We start from the raw sequence: 10,862 nt of genomic DNA on the forward strand, positions 1-10,862 counted from the left end.
GCTTATTGCATGTGACATTTTATATGTAGACCTTATACTGCTGTACTCTAGTACAAAGTGCTAAAACATTTTCCCTTATAATATTTGGAATGGAATGTTCTAGCATTTTATGCCGTGAACACCTGCAGGAAACTATTCATTATGAAACAAGATAATAAGGTACCAAGATGCTACGAAAATGTAATCTGAAAGTTTAAACTTAAGATAGGTTAATTTTTGCAATTGTTAGAGCTATTTCTATATTCTTAAAAAACCATTTTAAGCCGTTTAATGATATGAGTGAAATTAAGAATATGACATATAGTGAGCATAGAATTATTTTATGAAGTGACAACCACCCTATGGATAATTTTGTTATGACCTGACTCTGACTTACCTCTACAGTCTTGACTTTTATTATTCCCTTTTCTGTTGTATATAACATGGCATCTGAATAAACATTTTGCCAAAGAAGACATATGAACGACCAACGGATATATGAAAAGGTGCTCAACATCCCTAGTCATCAGGGCAATACAAATTAAAACCACAGTGAGTTGTCATCTCACATCTGTTAGAATGGCTATTATCAAAAAGTCAAAAAAGAAAAAAAAAAACTGTTGAAGAGGATGTAGAGAAAAGGGAACCCTTGTACATTGGTGGTGGGAATGTAAATTGGTATAGCCATAATGGAAAACAGTGTGGAGGTTGCTCAAAAATTAAAAGAATAACTACTACATGCTCTAGCAATTGCACTTCTTAGTGTATATTTAAAGAAAATGAAATGAGTATCATATTCATTGCAGCATTGTTCACAATAGTCAAGATATAAAAATCCAACTGCCTGTCACTGGACTGATGGATAAAGAAAATGTGATGCACATACAAAGGCACACACATTCTAAAATATTATTCAGCCTTAAAAAAAATAATAATAATTTGCAACAACATGGATAACATGAAGAACATTATGGTAAATGAAATAAGCCTGATACAGTAAAACAAAATACTTAATTATTATCAATCACTTATTTTAAAATAACAAAATAAGTTGAACTAATAAAATCAGAGTGGAATAGTACTTACCAGGGGCTGGAGCTTGGGGGATTAAAGAAATGAGAAAATTTTGGTCAAAGGGCACACATTTCAGTTATAAGATAAATTCTAGAATTCAAATTGAAGCATAATGACTATGGTTAAAAATAATGTATTATATTTTTAAAATTTGCTAAGATTGTAGATCTTAAGGATTCTTATCACTAATATTTGGGTATAAATATGTGTGGTAATATGTATGATAATTAACTTGGTGGTAATAATTTCATAATGTGTACGGATATACTAGGTATATATATTATATACATTGAATATATACAATTAATTGCATTTGCCAATGATTACTCTATAAAGTTGACAAAAATAGTAATAACCCAGCCCTATGACACTTCTTTAAGAAGATTCTTGAACAAATTATATTTCCTTTTTCTTTAACCTTTAAGCCTTTTGAATTGTCTCTTTTACCTTTGCTCCAGTTGGCTCCATTTAAAATCACAATTTAGGATGTTTTTCCAGGAAATTTGCCCTCCCCCTCCCACCCTAGATAAAATATTCCTTTTCTATGTATCTTTGGTTTCATGTACTACCTCTATCATCACATTCATTACTAGTTTAATCACACATTCTACACTTAATTACATATTGCTTGTTTGACATCAAGATGATTGAAAAATACAAAGAGTTATTCTCACTGAGATTTTTGTGTGTGGGCAAAAATAGATATTAAGTAAACAAACAAACAAATGAGAGTATGTTGAAGGCAATAATTATGATTATTACATCAGGGAATTACTGTAATTCTTCTGAAAGCACTAATTACAGTTACTGGCTGTTACTTTTGTGTGGATGGAGGATAGAACATGAGAATGATAGCACTTAGTATAAGTGGTCAAGGGAAAACATCCCTGAAGAACTCAAAATTGAATAAGGAGAAAGACCTAACCATGAGAGAATGTGAAAGAATAGCAAGTGGCAACATATAAATATTCCTAAGTTTAAACAAGTTTGGTATAGAAATAGAAAGGAATAGAAGGAAAGTTTGCTTGGTTTAATTAGCAAAGAGGACAGTGGCAGCAGATGAGGGGTCAGAAAATATAATGCTTTCTAGGCCATGGTCAGAAGCTTTACTTTTATCACAATTATAATGAAAGATCATGTGAAAATGTTTAACAGAGAAGTTGTGAGAGAGACAAACCATTGTTTTTTAGTATTCTCTCTCTCTCTCACAACACACAGACACACACACAAGCACACACACATTTTCTTCCACTTGGTAGCAGAACTTTTGTGTATTACTTGTGTGTTTGGTGATTGGGATTTCCCAATCTGCCTTATAGGTAGCTTTGGACATAGAAGTCCGTCCTAGTGGCTTATAATTAAAAGTGATTTGTGCAATTTCCAGATCATCTTGAAGTTTAATAGTAATTATAATTCAGTTTATACTATAGTATTATTAGATAATTATTGGATGTAATTATTAGATTAATAATCAGATATTATTACTGAATAATAATAACTATAATTCAGAATTAAAATTCTGAAGATTTTTCTCCATTGGCAAGTGTTGACATCTTTGTTCAAAATCAGTTAATAATAGATATGTGGGTTTATTCTGGACTCTTATTTCTATCCTATTGATTTACGTGTCTGTCCATGTGCTGGTACTGCAGTATCTAGATTACCACTGTTTCATAGTAAGCTTTGGAATTAGGAAGATGAATCCTTCTGGTGTGTTTTTGTTTTACCTTCCAAGATTGTTTTGTCTATTCTGGGTCACTAGCAATGCCAAAAATTTCAGAATCAACTTGTCAGTTTCTACAAGTAAGTAAGTAGTGATTTTGATAAAGGTTTCATTGAACCTATATATCAGTTAAGAGTATTGCCATCTTAATAATGCTAAATCTTCCAACATATGAAAATAATTTTTTAAATAATTTAGATTTTTAATTTATTTAGCAATGTTTTATACTTTGTTCAGAGTATGGGTTTTGCACATCTTTTGTTAAATATTTTTCTATACATTTTATTCTTTTTGATACTATTGTAAATGAAATTGCTTTCTTCATTTTGTTTTTGGAGTTTTTATTACAAGTATTTTTAGAAAAACAGTTCATTTTTATATGTTCATCTTGTATACTGAAACCTTGCTGAACTCACTTATTAGTTCTAGTATTTTTTATTAGTTGCTTAATTTTTTCTTATGTACATCATTATGATATCCACAAATAAGTATAGTTTAATTTCTTTCTTTCCAATCTGCATACATTTTATTTATTTTTCTTATGTAATTTCCCAAGCTAGACTCTTCAGGAAAATGTTGATTGAAGTTGTAAGAGAAAATGTCTTTGTCTGCTTCCTGATTTTCATGGGAAAGCGTCACCATTAAATTCAGTGTTGGTGTGGGTTTTTGTAGATGCCCTTCAGCTGGTTGAAGATGTTCCCTTTTATTCTTAGCTTATTGAGGGCTTTTATTATCAAAGAATATGGAATGTTTCACAAATTTACATGTCATCCTTTGTCCATGGTCCGTACTAATCTCCTTTGTATTTTTCCAATTTTAGTATATGCTGCCAAAATGAGTACAATCTAACATAGTTTTAATTTCTTTATATTTTAAAGCTTATTTTATTGTATTAATGATTTCCTTTTTACTCTTTCATGTCTTCCTTCAGTTAGTATAAACTCATTTACAGCAGAACTCAAATCACTGCAGTCATTATTAAATCTCTAGTTGCTAGCTCTGTGACTTCACATTTTATGTGTTCAATCAATAGTTACTGATATCAATGATGGGATATTCAGAAGGCAAGTAGAATAAGCTTTAACTGATAGAATCACTGGAAGACCATGATGTAATTCAATTTCTGCCATTATTATATAACATGACCCTAATAAAATGATTCCTTCTTCTAGGCCCAGTTATCACATCTATAACTTGTGTTTAGGGCTAAATAATCTCTAATTTACTTTAGCTCTCTCATATGGCCACTTAATTCAGTTTTTATAATTTGTTCTTCATTTTAACATACATATTATGACTTGTATGAATATTGTTGCTTTTACTTTATTAGGAGATACGAAAAAGAATCAGAAAAATATTTTTTCATAACTGACTTTTGACTTCCATCGTGCCATATCCTTACAAAAATTTAATATCACCTAAGTGAAGGATTAGTTTTTTCTGTTTGTACTGATGAAGTAACGGAGCATCAACTATAACTTTTTTTGTATAATAGCAAATCTGGAATATAAGCTCAAATTAATGTTTTTATTTTTTTCTACATTACAGTGACTCTCACTGATAGCAAGGGGAAAATTTCCCATTAGATGTAAATTTGGTGAGAATAAAAAATTTAATTGCTAATTTAGATTTTTTTAAGACTAATCAAATGAAGTAGTGAGAGTGAAGAAGGAACAAAGATATCTGTAACCGGTTGTGATCAATCAATTATAATCACCACCACACTCGGACTAGTCGAAGGGCATGAGAAAGACCACTTTCATCATTCAGGTCCTTGACTTTTCAGAATATCTAGGTTAAGAATATTTGGTTTGCCTAACTGTAGGTTAAAGAAAAAAAAATCAAAGCTTTTCCTAGCTGCAAGGTTTCTGTGTGTATATATATATACATATATATATGTAGTATTTTTAATTATTCTGTTTTTCACTTTTTTCTAGAACTACTTATTTTAAGGGTCAGCTTCTTCAATCACAATTTTTAAACAGATTTGTTAATAAATAAACATTGTAGGAATTCCCTGCGTGAGCTATTTATAATACTTACTTTTTAGAAAAGGATAAACTCTTCCTTTTCTTATATTTATTTTCTAAACTTTAAAAAATATCCAGAAAGGACACCATGATCTAAAAGGAGACATTGACCAAACTGCTACAGGAAAGCAGATTTTTAGGTTTTAAAGAAACAAGCTCAACTTAGAGATTTCTGTCTGAGTGACCTGGAGCTACTTTATTCTTTTTTATTAGGATCACTGGAGACTTTGTTTAACATATTAAAAAAAGAATCAAAATGAGTTAGTTACATTATTTTCACAATTCAAAATGAATTGTGTTATGCAGGCATTTCATACTCTTACTAGTATACTCTGCATTATAAGAGTCAAGAAAACCCATTGCTAGGAAAACACAAAAATTATATTATCCACAGTTCTTAGCTTGAAAGATCAGCCAAAAACTTTTCAATTTCCTGATAGCATGCTTATTACCTGATAAGATAAACTCTGATATTTTCCCACTTTTTTTAAAAAAAGTTTTCCAATGCTTACTGCTGTTGCTCAGAAAGCTTACTTGTTATTGAAAATGGATAGAAAAAATAAAAACCTTCTGTCTTAAAATGATTGTAGCCCTAGCTGACTTTTCTTTATTATTGCATCTGGAGAACAGTTCCTTGCTGATATTCTTGGTTGTTACTGTTCACCACACTTTAGATGTTGGCAGAATAAAAGCCTTCCTTTCACACATCTTAGATGTCACTTATGCTTCATTTAGCTCACTCTTGGTTTCAAGTCTTTCACACCAAAACAAATGGCTTATCTTTCTCTGTTTCTTCCGGCACAATCTTGTAAGATTTTCTCTCTTCTTGGCTGGCTATAATATCCTCTGTTTTTGCAAGAGGCCCCTCAGTTTCCCTGTGTGAGTAGAAACCGCTAAGGACCTAATCGACTTTTATCTGCTGTTGCCAGAGAAGCTGCTACTGTTGCTGAAAACATGTACCTTTTGTCACTGACTCTACCATTGCCACAATGTTAGTATAGGGACCACATTTGTTCACTACTGGACATTTGTATGTATGTAGCAGCCATTTTTGGAGGAACACCAGACTTCTGCATGATAAGGAGAAGAGGAGATTTGAAGCTACCAGTACTGTTCCTGCTAATACAGAGTAATATTTCATCCTAATTATGAAGAACATTAGTATATATTATTCATTTTTAATACATAAAATTGTGGAGAGTTAGAGTTGTGATTGACTGGAGAGAGAGAGGCCAATATTTCATCTTTATAGATATGAAAACTAAGGCAATTATTCCCTTGTTCATCTTGGAAATAAGTTCTTTTCACTACAGTATATTGTCTTTTCTTTGCCAAGTGGGCCTTTAAGAATTTTAGCACAAATCTTTAGGAAGAAGTGGAATATTTGAATATTTTGATGGTGAGAATTAAAATGAGTCTAGTTACGATCCCTAAAGATTATGGAAAAATCAATATATGATTATTTTATGATAGAACAAAAATGGGTGAGTATAAAGGGGTGAAAAAGAATTACACAGGGTTTTTGTTTTTTGCAATTTGTGAACTTATAGTGTGGAAACAAGCATGTTAAATAATTAGTTTATTCGTTTAGATTTGAACTCACTTAAATTTAAAATTCCAATTGACATAAATCCAAGTAATGTTTTTTGTGCAATTGCTAAAAAAATTTAAAAAATAAATAAAAAATAAAATAAAATCATTTTCCAAAGGAGCTTAGAATGTGAAAGGAATAAAACACCCTCCCGCACACATGCACACATACATTCATGCTTTAAAAAGTAAACAAACAACAATCCTTAGCTATTATATGATTTATTGTCATTTTATAAGTGTTAAACATTCTGGATTGATACTTGTCTTAATTCTTTAAACAGTATCAAGTTGTCTAGTAGGAAGACTCCAAGAGCTTTCTGCATAGTCAGTCTAAGCCTAAAATTATCAGAAACACTCTATGTTTGATTTATTTTTCATCTCTCAGTGTATTTTAGAATGAAATAAACTACTTTTTTATTAAAATACTTCAATCCTATATCACTCAATGTGTTACAGTCTGCATTATATTTTTAGAGCTTGATGAAAGATATAAATTGTCAATAAATATGACTTGTGACCAATATTAATATACTTAAATAAAATTAATTTATATAAAAAGTTTAAACAAATGCATGTTAGTAGAAAACAAATAGACATTAATAAACAAATATATAATTGATTGTAAAGCAAATACATACATGAGACCTTTTCAGAGATTGGCAAATACTTTAATAAAATAAAATGAGAGAATATAATAGAAATTGGTTGGGATGGATCAAGTGAGGTGGGGCATTTTAAATTTGGTGATTCATGTTATATCAGAGTTGGAAATGTAATATGACACCAGAATGTTAGCAAAGATTTAGCAAAGCAAAAATCTGGGAATTAGTATCCCAAATACAATAGGAATTTCAAAGGCTAAGATAGAACGACACTAGCTTGTTTGAAAAATCTACTGTGGTTTACCATTGAGAGCTGCTATGGTTTGTATGTTTGTTCCCTCTCAAACTCATGTTGAAATTTATTTGCCATTATGAGAGTAGTAGGACATAGGATCTTTAAGAGGCATTTTGGCTTTGAGGGCTCTATTTTCATGAATGAATTAATGCCATTATTTTATGATTAGGTTCATTATCCAAGATAGTGGATTTTTATTGAAGGACAAGTTTGGTCTCCTTTTATCTCTGTTTTGCCCTTTCTCTGCCCTTCTGCTTTCTACCACCTGACATGGAACAATACCGCAAGAAGGTCCTCACAAGATTCTTGACCCTTAATCTTGAACTTCTCTGCCTCTTGAACTGTGAGTGATACATTTCTATTTCTTAAAAATTACCCAGTCTCAGGTATTCTGTTATAGCAGGACAAAACAGATTTAAACAAGAGCCATAGGAAGGTGGCTTGAGACAAGGTTGAAGATTTTGTCATAACCCACAATATGTAGGAGCTAAAAGGTCATGGTAAACTGTTGGGCAACTAAATGCAATGAAAAACCACAGTAGTGGTCAACTAAAAGATTATCATTATCTGACACATGCTTTAAAAATTTTCTGTGGCTGAATTATGGAAAACAAATCTTTACTATTTTTATTCATATGGTTGATATAAACTGACAAGTATTTTTTCTATGACTGCTTTAAGTTTTTCTTTCCTCTCAATCTCTCTCTTTTGTGTGTGTGTGTGTGTGTGTGTGTGTGTGTGTTGTTATTTTTGAGTAATCTTTGAGGATGCCACTATAGTATTTAGAAGGTTCTAAATACTCAGGAAGTTCTAAGCTATGATCTTAAATTTCTTCCTATGGCACAGGGTAAGCAACAGAATAATAGAACATTATAGAAAGTTCAGTTCAGTTTGACTGACTTCAAAGTTGCCAATGAAATTCAGTGAGATAAATTGGTATTTCAAATAAATATCGCAGAAAAATATTGACTTCTGTTTGAAAAAAATGTAAACATTAGCCCTTTACTCAAAAATATTTAAAGAAGAATCATAACCCTAAATGTGAAGTGTAAAACAATAAAACTTTTGGATTAAATTATAGGCAAATATTTATATGATCTTAATGCAAGCAAAGACTTTTTAAACAAGATTCCAAAAGCACAAATGTAAAAATCCTTCACTAAACTTCAATAAAATTTATGACGTCTATACACAATTGAATATATTGATAAATAGATGACAAATTCAATAAGTTTCCCAATCTAGAATAAGTAAAGTTTTTCTAGGAATCAGAGAAAGATAAAACTCTTGTTTTTTTAATAAGCAATAACTCAATATGTATTTTTACAAACAGTCATAGTCAAATAGTGAATAAACATAATAAAATATATTAACATAATTACTCCTCAATAAAATGTAAATTAATTCCACAATGAGATACTGCTACTCACTTAATGGCTAAAAATGAGAAGACTGAATATACCAAGTGTAGATGAACATGTGAAATAACTGAACTCAAATATATATTGCTATTTGAGTGTTAATGATATTAAGATGTTGGAATACAGCTTAATATTATTTACTGAATTCAATTAAATGGTTACCCTATGACTAACAATTTTATTATTAAGTTTATAATCAAGTAAATATAGTGCATATGTTTATTAAAAGACATCAATACAAAATATTTACTGCTCATTTTATACTTGAGACAAAAACTGGCAACAGCTCAAATTTCCATCAATAGGACAGTGGATAAATTATTATATTTTAATAAAATGAATTCTACCTATAAATAAAATAAGATTGACCTGTTAATAGATACTATAGCAGTGACGAATCCCACAGACATTATTTGGAGCAAAAGGAATTAGACAATAGTCAGTATGATTATGTGTACTTAAAATCAAAAAACAGGATACTAATTTAGGATAGTAGAATTAAGAATAGTCATTCCTTTTTTTTTTTTTTTTTTTGAGACAGAGTCTGGCTCTGTCGCCCGGGCTGGAGTGCAGTGGCTGGATCTCAGCTCACTGCAAGCTCCGCCTCCCAGGTTCATGCCATTCTCCTGCCTCAGCCTCCGGAGTAGCTGGGAATACAGGCGCCCACCACCTCGCCCCGTTAGTTTTTTGTATTTTTTAGTAGAGACGGGGTTTCACCGTGTTAGCCAGGATGGTCTCGATCGCCTGACCTCGTGATCTGCCCGTCTCGGCCTCCCAAAGTGCTGGGATTACAGGCTTGAGCCACCGCGCCCGGCCTGAATAGTCATTACTTTTGAGAATATGCCGATTGGCAGAGGGTAAAGAGACTTCTCGATACCGTATGCTTTATGATTACTTAGCTGGAGATTACATATTAGTTCACGTATATGTAAAACTTCATTACATTTAAGCAATTATTATCAGTACACTTTTCTTTATGTGTCTGATATATTAATAAAAAGTAAAAAAATTATTTAATTTTTTACATTCTCAAATGATAAATTCACAGATTTCTTGATTAACGCATGCAATCAAATAGAATGAGTTAATGCTGAAAAACAAAACACAGCAATATCATTTCTGTTTGAAAAATAGTAATTTCAGTTTAGCTTCATGTAAACAAAACAATGACAGCAACACAACAATCATGAGAGAGAGAGAGAGAAAGAAACACTGCAAATTTTCTGAGAAAGGACCAGGGTGATAACACTACTAATTAACCTGATTTTGGCTTGAAAAGTGAAAATGAATTTCAATATCCATGGATGTCAACCACCGGCTTATTAAGTAGTATGTAGTTGGAAAATAGCCAAGATTAGGAAGAGAGATGAGAGAAAAGCCTTATTAAATAAGAAATCCAGGAAAGATAAAGTGAGAAGAATACAGTACAGAAATGTACAAGATTACTCAACATCACATGTACAAGTAGAAAGCATTGATTTTTTTTTTATTTGATCCTCTTCTAGATATTTTCCCTTTATACACTATGTACCAAACTAGTAATCTTCCAATCTTTAAAAGCAGATGCTACAATTAAGGCTATATTTCATGCTTTTTTCCCTTTGTATCTATGGAAGTTCACACTATTTCCTTCAGAAATCTTGGATGTATACCATATGGTCCTGGTGATTTATTGGACTTGAATTACTCTACTTGCTCTATAACTTTCTCATTTAAGACGTCAATCTTTGTCAAGGGCACCATCTGATGCTCTGTGAAAACTGCCTTAGGAATAGAAATTTTTCCAAAGTTCTCTCAAGTATTCTAATACAAAGATCACTTTTTTTTTCTCCTTTCGATTAACAACTTATAAAATTCTCTAGAAGGACTTACAGGCCTCATTATAGTTCCTTTTTGTTCCTTAATGTACATATGTCACACATTTTTTGAACTTCTGTGGTTTTCTTAATTGAAAAACGTCAGAGTTGGTGAACTTTGTGTTCAACTTTTACTATTGTCTGATTTAAATAATATCTATATAATGCTGCATCTAGTCGTCAGGGGAATTTTAAGTCAAATAATAAATGAATTAAGTAACAATAATTTGAATAACAATTAACACCCTCTAATTTGAATAGTTTTTAATCTTAAAATGTTTTATAGGGT

At 31.2% G+C, this 10,862-nt stretch overlaps 1 non-coding gene across 1 annotated transcript; it reads right to left on the reverse strand.

The window, feature by feature from the left end:
- Window positions 1-3,512: 3,512 nt before the first annotated feature.
- Window positions 3,513-3,616, reverse strand: LOC115895985. Its single transcript, XR_004056026.1, has one exon. It is a non-coding gene; the product is annotated as a U6 spliceosomal RNA (small nuclear RNA).
- Between the last annotated feature and the right edge of the window lie 7,246 nt (window positions 3,617-10,862).

This window comes from Rhinopithecus roxellana, chromosome 2 (assembly GCF_007565055.1).
Source record: "Rhinopithecus roxellana isolate Shanxi Qingling chromosome 2, ASM756505v1, whole genome shotgun sequence".
NCBI classification, from domain to species: domain Eukaryota; kingdom Metazoa; phylum Chordata; class Mammalia; order Primates; family Cercopithecidae; genus Rhinopithecus; species Rhinopithecus roxellana.